A 13,364-nucleotide genomic window follows, 5' to 3' on the forward strand; every position below is an offset into this window, starting at 1 on the left:
GAGGGGCCAGAATAAGCTGGACCGGTTAAAATAGATATAAAAAAGGAACACGGTGTCAGAGTGTGAGTCACGCATGGAAGCACAAATGTGATTTTTATTTTTTTTTTATTTCCTTGCTTGGCTAAAAATTTATTCTGTAACCGCTTTAAGCAATATTATTTGTCAATTCGATCAAGAGACCCGTCACTATGAGAATAGGGGCGTGACATAAATTGTTTGGAGAAGCACAAATGTGATTCTTATTTTTTTATTTCTTTGCTTGGCTAAAAATGTATTCTGTAACCGCTTTAAGCAATATTATTTGTCAATTCGATCAAGAAACCCGTCACTATGAGAATAGTGGCGTGACATAAATTGTTAAGAAAAGTAGGTCAAGGGTTTGGATTTTTATTTCAGAGTTAATTGAAGCGTAACTTTAAAAAGTTATTTTCATGTAACAGAAAGAGAAGAAAAGGGGAAGTGAAAGGTTTTACCACTAGCTGTGCATTTGGTGGAAAGTACTGCGTGGTCAGGGCGGAAACAGCTGCTGAAGGCCACAGATAACCAAGCGTGGGGAAACTGGCCAGTTCCCTCTATGGGCGTGGGAAAACTGGCCAGTTCCCTCTATAGGCGTGAGAAAGCTGGCCAGTCCCTTCTATAGGCGTGGGAAAACTGGGCAGTCTTACCCTATAGGGAAAGTACAGGAGAAAAGAAAGGGGAGGGGGGGGACGGAGAGGTCTATAAAAGGTCCTGCAGGAGCAGCTTCAGGGCTTTTTCCCCCAAAAGAGCGCTCATACGTGAAGAGGCCCGGAGGAGTTTCAAGATTTTTTTTCCAAAGTCCCAAAGATCTTTGTGTGAGACGCAGGATCGCTGGACTGAAATTAACTTGGATTTACTCCCAAAAATTGGACTGGACAACTTTATAGGATAAATCGGTGAGGATGACCGTTTTTATGTATTTTAGCGAGAGGGGGGAATAGTCATCGGGCCGCCGGCTTCCTCGTGGCCAGCCTGTTTCTCTAATTTGGATTTTAGAAGCAAGATCGAACTGATCACTCGATTTTGCTTCCACCAAAAATAGCACGCAGCTGGTATTTACCTCTTCCCTTTTTTATGAACTGTGTTTTGCAATCGAATTGTTCTGGGATTGAATGATTTTATTAACACGGGTATCAGTGAGTGAAATTGTTCAGTTTCTGGAGTAATTGAGATTTGTAATTCTATTCCATGTTACTACAATAAATGTGTTTTGTATATTACTTACTTCGTTGTGCGCGGATTTGTACTGAATATGCAACCGAAGGCTCAGGCCCGCTTCCCCTTTTAGACGGGCCGCGTAAAAAGGAACTCCGAACAAGTTAGAGACTTAAATAACTTCCGTAGTTATCTGAGCCACGAGTGAATTTCGATCCGTTCGAAAGTTGTTTCGACTGAATAAATTAAAGGAAGTGTTTAAATCAGATTGAATGATTTTATTAACACGGGTATCAGTGGGTGAAATTGTTCGGTTTCTGGAGTGATTAAGATTTGTAATTCTATTTCATGTTTCTTCAATAAATGTGTTGTGTATATTCATCTACTTTGTTGTGCGCTGATTTGTACTGAATGTACAATCGATGGTTCGGGGTTGATTTGACAATTTGATTAATGTGCGGGGGGTTATTATGGTATAACATAGGACCGTAATAAATAAAAGTAACATCAGACAATTTTACAGAATTGAATAACTTTCGTAGTTATTTGAGACACGAGTGAATTTCAATCCGTTTGAAAGTTTGCTTCGTCTGAATAAATTAACGGAAGTGTTTGAATCGGATTATTGGTTTGGTGTAGAACTGAAAGTAATTTAATTATTTGAAGGGCGCAGGCCCGTTTCCCCTTTTGACGGGCCGCGTAAAAAGTAACTCCGAACATGTTAGAGAATTAAATAACTTTCGTAGATATTTAAGGGAAGAGTGAATTTCGTCAAAAGTGAATTCGTTTGAAAATTTACTTCCTCTAAATAAAATAACGACGATGGTTAAAATAGATCATTTGAGTTGGTGAAGGATAAAAGTATTTCGATTGTCCGTCGGGCGCGGCCCAGTTCTTAATTTTGTCGGGCCGCGTCAAAAGTTAAACAGGACACGATCGAAAAATAGACTTGCCTTCCAAATTAATTACTGGGCAAATCTAAATAGAGTAAGACATTTTTATTCGTTTTAAGAAAGTTGTTATTCTTTTTAAAGCAATCAAGTGGGGTGAAGCACTCCGACAGTTAAGTGCTAGATCTACATATAAGAAGTTAGAATTAATAACGTAAAGTGCATTAATTTTCTCCTTAAATGCTATTATTGTCACACTTTTATTAATTCGATTCTCTTTCGAATAAACAAGTTGGTCGGCTCGCTGCTTGAGCGACCAAGTAGAACGGACCCATATCAACATTTACTTCGGCAAAACTAGTGCTAGGGTGCGCTATACAAACGAATCCCTGAGGTCTTAACAAAGACATCTAAAAATATCCGTAACATAATAAGAACTTCAAACATTAGCGGGGAGCCATCAATACGATGCGGTCACTTCGAAGTCTTGCCTCGAATTGAGTTACTCGGCTAAGACAAACACGTTACCGGGAAGCCGGGGGCACCTTATTGAAAGAGGTGCGTTTGACACTACCATCAGCTTTTCTCTGGTCTGAAAGGAGGAGGAGGGAGGCTCCTCCTCCTCCTTTCAGACCAGAGAACACCCGAGGCTGGGTGAGAACGGGGAGGCTGCGACCCGGCCGGGGGTTGCGGGAAGGGGCGCCACCTTGATCTCCTTCTCGGCGTCGTAGTCCCCTCCGCTGGTCTGGGCTAGCAGAGCGTAGGCTCGTTGCAGCGCTTGATATTCTTGCGTCAGCTGGCGGTAGCGAAGCTCCGCCTCCTCATGCACACACCAATGCAACACAGCACTAGTACCAGAATCAGTCAGACCGGCGACAAAGCACCCGCGACGCAAAGACGAGTCCGATTCCAGGCTGAAGAGGAATGTTTGGCGCCAATACGCTGGCAGAAATGGCGGGCTACCTCTTCGGGTTCCGTGTCGGGGGTTCTGTCGGTGTGAAAAGACAAGGACGATCCGTCCGAGTCCACCAACACGTCTTCGTCGTAGCCGTAAAATGTTTCGATGACCTGCGGGCGCGGAAGCAAACATCTCTCTGAACAAACTGAAGCGACACCTCACGATGAATCGACGAGAGGAACGATAGCGAGAAAAAGGCCATTTCATCTTGCGCAACACCAAGCAGCCGCAAACAAACGGGCGTGTACAGAGAGGGAGACAATCTCTACACTGATATTGATGGAGCTCCGTATTTAGTAGATACCGGAGCCGAGGTGTCGATGACCCGCAAAGCCTTGAAAGTGATAGGACACCTAACTTATGATGGCAGATGGATCAGTGACCAGCATGCCGATTGGAGTCTGGAAAAGAATCGTTTGGGTGAAAGGGCCCCGCAATTTACTGACATTGAGAGACGCCGAAGATCTGACAAAACCAGCACATCAGCGTCAGCCAGTAAAAGCAAGATTGGAAAACATCAAAGCAAAAACAGTCCGAGTGGGTCCAACTAAAACCATGCCACTGAATGAATGGTACAAACCTGTGGATGTGGATTCCGTCCGGATCCAATTGGTCCAAAACAGCGACCTGTCTCCAGATGGGAAGCAGAAACTGACCGCTATATTGGAGAAGGCAACTGTGGCGCATTTCAAGAACGACTGTGGTGACCTTGGATCAAAATACATCCACACAATTGAAGGAGGAGTGCATCCACCGGTGAGACAATATCCCTTGAATCCCGAGGCAGTGGCTGAAATGGAAACAATCGTGAAGGAACTTCTACAGCTTGGCATCATTCGGGAAGAATCAAATCCAGTGACCAACAGCCCAATTCAGGCAGTGAAAAAACCAGAGGCGTCTGGGGGAGGATGGAGGCCAGTTATAAACTTTAAAGCTCTTAACCGCCGGACGGTGGCTAATCGAGCGAGCCTCATGAATCCCCAGGCATCCCTAAAGACTCTAAGAGTGAAGAAATACAAATCATGCATTGATTTAGTAAACGGGTTCTTTTCACTACGACTGGCCAAAACATCACAAGGAAAAACAGCATTCACGCACAAAGGGAAATCATACGTGTGGCAAAGATTGCCACAAGGATACAAAAACTCCCCAAATGTGTTTCAATCAGCGGTTTTACAAGTTCTGAGTGGTTTGGATGTTACGGTGTACATCGATGATGTGTTTGTTTCAAATGACGAAGAGGAGGAACATTTGGACTTGCTGCAGAAAGTGGTGGAACGAGTCTCCGCTGCCGGTCTCAAGCTGAATCTCAAGAAATGCCAACTAGCCCGATTCTAAGTGGATTACTTGGGATTCCAAGTGACTGAGAACTTAGGAATCTCAGAAGGATTTCGACAGAAAATCGAACAGATCTCGCCCCCGAGATCAGAAACAGAGTTGCAGCGAATACTTGGACTGTGCAATTATGTGTGGGATCATGTTCCTCACTATCAGAAGCATGCAAGGCCACTGTACGGCCGCTTGAAGAAAACTCCGGAGGGCCAAAAACCAACCAAGTGGCAGTGGTCAGACAGTGACAATCAGAACTTGAATAATTTGAAACAGGCCGTCCGAGAAGCCGTGCGGCTTGAGCCACGAAGTTTGACAGTAAGACTGGTCGCAAAGGTGCAGTGCGAAGAAAATGATGCAATGGTGTCGGTCAGCAACGAAGGTGCCGGTTTGGTGGCCTTGTGGACCTACACCCTGTCCAGCGTCGAGAAAAAATTCCCCCAGGAGGAGAAAGAACTTGCAGTGTTGGCAAGGTACTGGAGTAATTTAAAAGACCTGGCCCAAGGACAAGGTATCAAAGTCCAGACGGGAAGTAATGTGCATCGTTTTCTAAGAAAGACTGCAATCGAGAGCACTAAAGCGACCAACATTCGATGGGGCAGATGGGAAGACATCCTACTGGACCCCGACTTGGAAATTGGACCAACTACAACCTCCACAAAGAAGCCGATACTCAAAAAGAGTATGGATGAAGAGAAGCCCTACGAATGGACTCTATACACCGATGGGTCAAAAAAGGAAGGAGAGCAGAATGCCCACTGGGGTTTTATTCTGAAGCAAAATGGAGTGGAGCGTTGCCGCCGCAAAGGAAAGACACCCGGCAGCGCGCAAGCAGGAGAGGCCACGGCAGTGCTGGAAGGACTGTTAGAAGCGGAAAAAAGTCACGCTGGACGCGTAAGACTTATAACTGACAGTCATTATTGCGCGCAAGCTCTCAAATTCGACCTAGCCATTTGGGAAGAGAATGGCTTTGAGGGCGCGAAAGGAAAACTAGTGGCCCACTATGAAGTGTGGAAAAAGATAGCCGAGTTACGGCTAAATTTGAGTCTGGATGTGGTTCACCAGAAATCTCATGTGAAGGAAGGAGCTCATTGGAGAGGTAATAACGAAGTTGATCGATACGTCCAGGAAAGAAGAATAATAGTTGTAGGAGCAGAAAAATGGGACAAGACCCCACGCGGAAAAGTGGTCCCAGATGAGAGCGTGAGGCAAGTCGTGTCGGCAGTGCATGAAGCACTAGGCCACGCGGGTCCACTGCCTACGCGAAAAAAGTTAGAGATGCTGGAACTCTGGGTCCCTGACCGGACGATTCGTGCGGTCCTGCGGGATTGTAATCCGTGCAACAAATACAACGCAGGGCGAAGAGGACGATGCACGGATGGATTGACGATTAGGAGTACTGTGCCGTGGGGCTCGGTTTGTATGGACGTGGCTGGCCCCATGGGAATAAGTGGCGCAAAGGGTGAGAAATACCTGGTTGTGCTGGTAGACTCGATGTCAGGACACGTCGGGCTGAAAGCAGTGAGAAAAGCCAATGCAAACAGTGTGATCAAGACACTGGAAGATGGGTGCATGTGGCTAGGAATCCCAAAAGAGTTGAGAACAGACAATGGAACACATTTCAAAAACGCCCAGGTGGACGAATGGTGTCGTAGGTGGGGAATAGTCAGAGTCTATTCGCCTCCTTATACACCACAAGCAAATGGGGTGGCAGAAAGAACTATTGGTCTGGTCAAAACCTGGTTGGGAAAAAATGCTAACGGAAAAGAGTGGAGTACTAAACTGCTTGATTTGGTTGCGGACCTGAACGGGAGGAGCAGAAGCAGCCGGCCCTCCCCGTCCGAAGAGCTGAACCAACGACTCTTTGTGTCACAAGAAGTGGGCAGAACCCAAGACGGCTCGTCCCAGAATAAGGAGAAGTGTCGGTTCAGCGTTGGACAGAAGGTGTGGATCAAGTCGAGGGACCTGAACAGCAACACGGCAGTGAAGGCCAAGTACGACTGCTCGGACATCGTTAGTGAAGTTTTGGATAGAAACACAGTACGACTAAAGAAGAAAGGTATCCAAGGAGTTGAACAGCTGAAGCCGTTATCGGCTGACCCGAATCAAGCCAAGAAGTAATTCAAATAACATATGGCAACGGACCACGGAACAATCCCGGCCTTCGTGCGCATGGCCGCACACAAAGGTGCGGTCATCGTAAGAAGAACACTAAATGGGATCCAGACCGGAAGGGCCCTAAATCTGGTGAGATTGGCCAAGCGGGGTTGCACACCCAGTGGACCAGAACATTTTCACTGGACATGGGTCGACGAAGCTTGTGTCATTTGTTTGACACCCAACCTGTTGCCTACTATGTGGTCGGGAGTAGGCTTCATGATGCCATCTGTACTGACCACCGAAGTAAGAGAGCTGGAATTTGCCCAGAGAAATGAGGACAAGCTTCCAGTCAAAGTATTGGATGCCATGGTGTGCCACCAGTGTCGAATTACCATTTTGACACGAATGGTGTTCTTTTCACAATGGGAGATCGGACCAACCATGGATGTACGGGCTGGACAAATTAGCTCGTGCACGTGTGTTCGGGACGGGAGTGAGCGCTCCTCATCACTTTCTCTCGGCTGACTTTTACACGCACCCAAACGCAGGATATGGATTACACCGACCTATGGAGATGCCCAGCGAGGCCCCTGTGGGGCTTGTCCGGCCTGCGCGTCGGGGAGGAGGACGGTGTGTTGGACATTGGACCCTGGATGGGTCTTACGTCCGGTGCAGAGAGCCATGCGAGGGTTGCATGGGGCGTCGGGATCCAGACGGCAGCCGTGCGTATGGAGGGCCTGGCTACAATGACGATCCTCCCCTCGACTCACCCATCAGCCCCGTACGGCTGATAAGCCCGCTGGATGTGGATGCAGCTCCTTCTGAGTCTGAGGACGACGATGAGGCTCGAGACGGAGGACGCAGGAGCGAGGCTGAAAATGAGGATGCAGATGTCAAGAGTGTGGCCACAGGGGGTTCAACACCACCGGAGCTGAGAGCCCTCGCCGTGGAGAACCACGCTGACGACGACAACGCTGCTGGTCGGTTGTCGCGCCTGATCAACGCCCTCGCAGAGATCGCCCGACAGGGAGACATGGCAGCGGCCTGCCCTACTTCAACGACCGCTGAGGTTGTGAATATCTCAGACGAAGACGACGACATGGCTGTGTCGCTCTTGGGGATCAGGGATAATTTATACCTGTTTTCAATCCAAAGAGGGGGTGTCATGTAACATGGGGGTAGAGATGGTGCAAATGGTAGAATATGGATTGTTCACAGGAATAAATTGGCAGAGCTGAAATTCCAAATTTGTCCAAAAGATGGCGCCAGACCAAAACGTGAGCCCAAAAGAGGGGCCAGAATAAGCTGAACCGGTTAAAATAGATATAAAAAAGGAACACGGTGTCAGAGTGTGAGTCACGCATGGAAGCACAAATGTGATTTTTATTTTTTTTTTATTTCCTTGCTTGGCTAAAAATTTATTCTGTAACCGCTTTAAGCAATATTATTTGTCAATTCGATCAAGAGACCCGTCACTATGAGAATAGGGGCGTGACATAAATTGTTTGGAGAAGCACAAATGTGATTCTTATTTTTTTATTTCTTTGCTTGGCTAAAAATGTATTCTGTAACCGCTTTAAGCAATATTATTTGTCAATTCGATCAAGAAACCCGTCACTATGAGAATAGTGGCGTGACATAAATTGTTAAGAAAAGTAGGTCAAGGGTTTGGATTTTTATTTCAGAGTTAATTGAAGCGTAACTTTAAAAAGTTATTTTCATGTAACAGAAAGAGAAGAAAAGGGGAAGTGAAAGGTTTTACCACTAGCTGTGCATTTGGTGGAAAGTACTGCGTGGTCAGGGCGGAAACAGCTGCTGAAGGCCACAGATAACCAAGCGTGGGGAAACTGGCCAGTTCCCTCTATGGGCGTGGGAAAACTGGCCAGTTCCCTCTATAGGCGTGAGAAAGCTGGCCAGTCCCTTCTATAGGCGTGGGAAAACTGGGCAGTCTTACCCTATAGGGAAAGTACAGGAGAAAAGAAAGGGGAGGGGGGGGACGGAGAGGTCTATAAAAGGTCCTGCAGGAGCAGCTTCAGGGCTTTTTCCCCCAAAAGAGCGCTCATACGTGAAGAGGCCCGGAGGAGTTTCAAGATTTTTTTTCCAAAGTCCCAAAGATCTTTGTGTGAGACGCAGGATCGCTGGACTGAAATTAACTTGGATTTACTCCCAAAAATTGGACTGGACAACTTTATAGGAGAAATCGGTGAGGATGACCGTTTTTATGTATTTTAGCGAGAGGGGGGAATAGTCAACGGGCCGCCGGCTTCCTCGTGGCCAGCCTGTTTCTCTAATTTGGATTTTAGAAGCAAGATCGAACTGATCACTCGATTTTGCTTCCACCAAAAATAGCACGCAGCTGGTATTTACCTCTTCCCTTTTTTATGAACTGTGTTTTGCAATCGAATTGTTCTGGGATTGAATGATTTTATTAACACGGGTATCAGTGAGGGAAATTGTTCAGTTTCTGGAGTAATTGAGATTTGTAATTCTATTCCATGTTACTACAATAAATGTGTTTTGTATATTACTTACTTCGTTGTGCGCGGATTTGTACTGAATATGCAACCGAAGGCTCAGGCCCGCTTCCCCTTTTAGACGGGCCGCGTAAAAAGGAACTCCGAACAAGTTAGAGACTTAAATAACTTCCGTAGTTATCTGAGCCACGAGTGAATTTCGATCCGTTCGAAAGTTGTTTCGACTGAATAAATTAAAGGAAGTGTTTAAATCAGATTGAATGATTTTATTAACACGGGTATCAGTGGGTGAAATTGTTCGGTTTCTGGAGTGATTAAGATTTGTAATTCTATTTCATGTTTCTTCAATAAATGTGTTGTGTATATTCATCTACTTTGTTGTGCGCTGATTTGTACTGAATGTACAATCGATGGTTCGGGGTTGATTTGACAATTTGATTAATGTGCGGGGGGTTATTATGGTATAACATAGGACCGTAATAAATAAAAGTAACATCAGACAATTTTAGAGAATTGAATAACTTTCGTAGTTATTTGAGACACGAGTGAATTTCAATCCGTTTGAAAGTTTGCTTCGTCTGAATAAATTAACGGAAGTGTTTGAATCGGATTATTGGTTTGGTGTAGAACTGAAAGTAATTTAATTATTTGAAGGGCGCAGGCCCGTTTCCCCTTTTGACGGGCCGCGTAAAAAGTAACTCCGAACATGTTAGAGAATTAAATAACTTTCGTAGATATTTAAGGGAAGAGTGAATTTCGTCAAAAGTGAATTCGTTTGAAAATTTACTTCCTCTAAATAAAATAACGACGATGGTTAAAATAGATCATTTGAGTTGGTGAAGGATAAAAGTATTTCGATTGTCCGTCGGGCGCGGCCCAGTTCTTAATTTTGTCGGGCCGCGTCAAAAGTTAAACAGGACACGATCGAAAAATAGACTTGCCTTCCAAATTAATTACTGGGCAAATCTAAATAGAGTAAGACATTTTTATTCGTTTTAAGAAAGTTGTTATTCTTTTTAAAGCAATCAAGTGGGGTGAAGCACTCCGACAGTTAAGTGCTAGATCTACATATAAGAAGTTAGAATTAATAACGTAAAGTGCATTAATTTTCTCCTTAAATGCTATTATTGTCACACTTTTATTAATTCGATTCTCTTTCGAATAAACAAGTTGGTCGGCTCGCTGCTTGAGCGACCAAGTAGAACGGACCCATATCAACATTTACTTCGGCAAAACTGTGCTAGGGTGCGCTATACAAACGAATCCCTGAGGTCTTAACAAAGACATCTAAAAATATCCGTAACATAATAAGAACTTCAAACATTAGCGGGGAGCCATCAATACGATGCGGTCACTTCGAAGTCTTGCCTCGAATTGAGTTACTCGGCTAAGACAAACACGTTACCGGGAAGCCGGGGGCACCTTATTGAAAGAGGTGCGTTTGACACTACCATCAGCTTTTCTCTGGTCTGAAAGGAGGAGGAGGGAGGCTCCTCCTCCTCCTTTCAGACCAGAGAACACCCGAGGCTGGGTGAGAACGGGGAGGCTGCGACCTGGCCGGGGGTTGCGGGAAGGGGCGCCACCTTGATCTCCTTCTCGGCGTCGTAGTCCCCTCCGCTGGTCTGGGCTAGCAGAGCGTAGGCTCGTTGCAGCGCTTGATATTCTTGCGTCAGCTGGCGGTAGCGAAGCTCCGCCTCCTCATGCACACACCAATGCAACACAGCACTAGTACCAGAATCAGTCAGACCGGCGACAAAGCACCCGCGACGCAAAGACGAGTCCGATTCCAGGCTGAAGAGGAATGTTTGGCGCCAATACGCTGGCAGAAATGGCGGGCTACCTCTTCGGGTTCCGTGTCGGGGGTTCTGTCGGTGTGAAAAGACAAGGACGATCCGTCCGAGTCCACCAACACGTCTTCGTCGTAGCCGTAAAATGTTTCGATGACCTGCGGGCGTGGAAGCAAACATCTCTCTGAACAAACTGAAGCGACACCTCACGATGAATCGACGAGAGGAACGATAGCGAGAAAAAGGCCATTTCATCTTGCGCAACACCAAGCAGCCGCAAACAAACAGACTCACCTTGCAGGACCTCACGCTTTGTTCCTCCTCAGAGATTCTCGACGTCGGTATCGTAGCAGCAAATCTCTCTCCTGTCGACACAAATAATCCGCCTTTGAGATTCTTTGGATGCAAAGGGAACGAACGGCTCCGGCGCAGAAACAAACGCGACTCACGATGACATTTCTGACATGAGCTCCTGTCTCCAGAGCCTGAAAAACCCGTCACCGGCGATGATTGGAGGGACGCTCGTCTTTTCCAAAAGTGACAACTACAGGGTGTGTCAGGGTTTTCCAGATTATCTTTATCGTATGATTATGTTGCTTTGACTTTGACTGCAACCTGTAATAAATAATATTATTTATCCCTTATTTATCCCTATCGCTTATCCCTTCCTACACAAAGTCGTAAAACATCCCTTGCTATGTTTTGACTAGAGGTCAAGGGCTTTCTCTATTCAATCCACTCTTACACCCACCCTGTTTCTCTTAATAAAAATGCTCGTGCGGGAGCCGAGAGTCAGACTTCATTCGTACAACGGATGGACTCTCCACCTGCAGGTGTCCAAAAGAACTTACTTGTCTCCCGTGTGGTTCTTGCAAAATAAGTTGGAGCGAGCGCAACTCTAACAGGGTGCATTCTGCCACTAGCTGCCTACGGACAATGACGTCGCGCTCGCGGCTCATGGTTGACGGGCTGAGCAGCCGGGCGAGTCCGTCGTTTTCAGCGCACAGCGAGTGGCAAAGGCGCTGACAAAACGGGAGCTTTGAGCTGCTGAAAACGGCAAAACAAGTCTAAAGCGTGTTCAAACGCGTGCGCACAATGCTCCTGCTTGAAAGGTCGGAATTTAAGGGGCCAATTTTTTGGATGGCGGCCGCCGGCCAAGCTTTGGACGGAAAAGGTTTCCTGGCGACAGCGAGCGAGCGCGGCGCTGCCGTACGTGCACCGAGTCGCCTGCCTGAAGACCTTGGACAAGTCGTCGATGATGTGCCGCTGCTCCACAACTTGAAGGAACTCCATTTCACCGTCCTGCTGGCCGCAACCGCGCTCCAGGTCATTGAGCGAACTAGGCCTTCTCTGTGGAACACAAATTCAGTGGACTCTGTTGGCACGCCGCCGTTGTCCGCGTCGACTTACCAAGCTTGCCATCTCCTCGTTCTCCTGGGTGACAAAGCGCACTTTGTTTTCAAGGCGACACAGCACCAGCGAGAGTTCTTCATTCTTCCTGCTCAGGCGTTTGTTTTTGTACAGGAGTGGCAGAAACTGGCTTTCTGTTTCTCTCAGTCGCTTAAGCTGCAAGCATGAAGTGCGGGATGCGAAAGACGCACAACACGCGGGCCAGAACGTATCCATTCCTTTTGCATCGGTTTGAACGGAATCGTGGTTTTGGCTCCCAATAAAAGACATCAACCAGGCAACCGACTCGCCGCGCCGCTCAACTAATAAGCAAGCGCAATGGGTGCCTCGCTGGATGGCGCGCATCAAACGTAGCGCAAACCTTCAAGCGTGCCGTCAATAAATTACCAGTTCATTGCGCTCTTCAGAAAGCAGGGCGTTTCGATCCTCCAGTTTCCTGATGACTGCGCTGAGCTCAGCGATTTTCAGATGAAACCTTCGCGTGTCCCGATCCTCCTGAGACTGAAAACGCCCCGCAACACACACACACAACCACTCGTTCAAAGTTCAAAACTGTTTTTGTGCTACCTTCCTCCAGCAACGAACTAAGTCATGCGTACTGCAAGTGTGTGATGAGGTGGCTTACGCTATGAAGAGGATTGCTAGTAGCGCCGTTGACCCCACTTCCAGGGTAGTTTAGGCCCGCCCTTTGGGAATCCCTCAGGGCAGCGATCTGCTGCTCGGCAGCCTGAGTCTGCAGCTGAAGGCGGTGGACGTGGCCGGCCCCAGGGATTTATCCAAAACACTAACCGCTCTGTCTTTCAGCTTGATCTCATCCATCCGGATGTACAAACGGGGAGCGTTCAGGCAGGCGGGCAAACTCATTTGCCAGAATTGTGACAAAAACAAAGAGAGCAACCGGCCAATTTTTATCTTGAATCGACTAGAACACCATTGCTGTGACAAAAGCGAAGCGAGCAACCGGACGTTTTCTTCTTGTGAAATAGAATAGAATAGAATGCCTTAGGTGTCATTGCACTGCAGGTATACAATGAAATTGGGAACATAGCCACGCACCGCGCATCTGATCAGTCCTACCAGTCGGCGGATCTCCCTCTCGCAGTCTCTCTTGGTTCGGCTCAGCTCCTCCCGATGCTGGTGATGAGCCGATCGGAGCTCGGCCGCTCGGGACTGCCAGGCCTGCTGGGCCGCTGCCAGGGCTTCTTCCACGCTCCTGGTGGAGGCGACACCGCTCGGTCTCCCG

The sequence above is a fragment of the Syngnathus scovelli genome, chromosome 15 (genome assembly GCF_024217435.2).
Source record: "Syngnathus scovelli strain Florida chromosome 15, RoL_Ssco_1.2, whole genome shotgun sequence".
Taxonomy (NCBI): domain Eukaryota; kingdom Metazoa; phylum Chordata; class Actinopteri; order Syngnathiformes; family Syngnathidae; genus Syngnathus; species Syngnathus scovelli.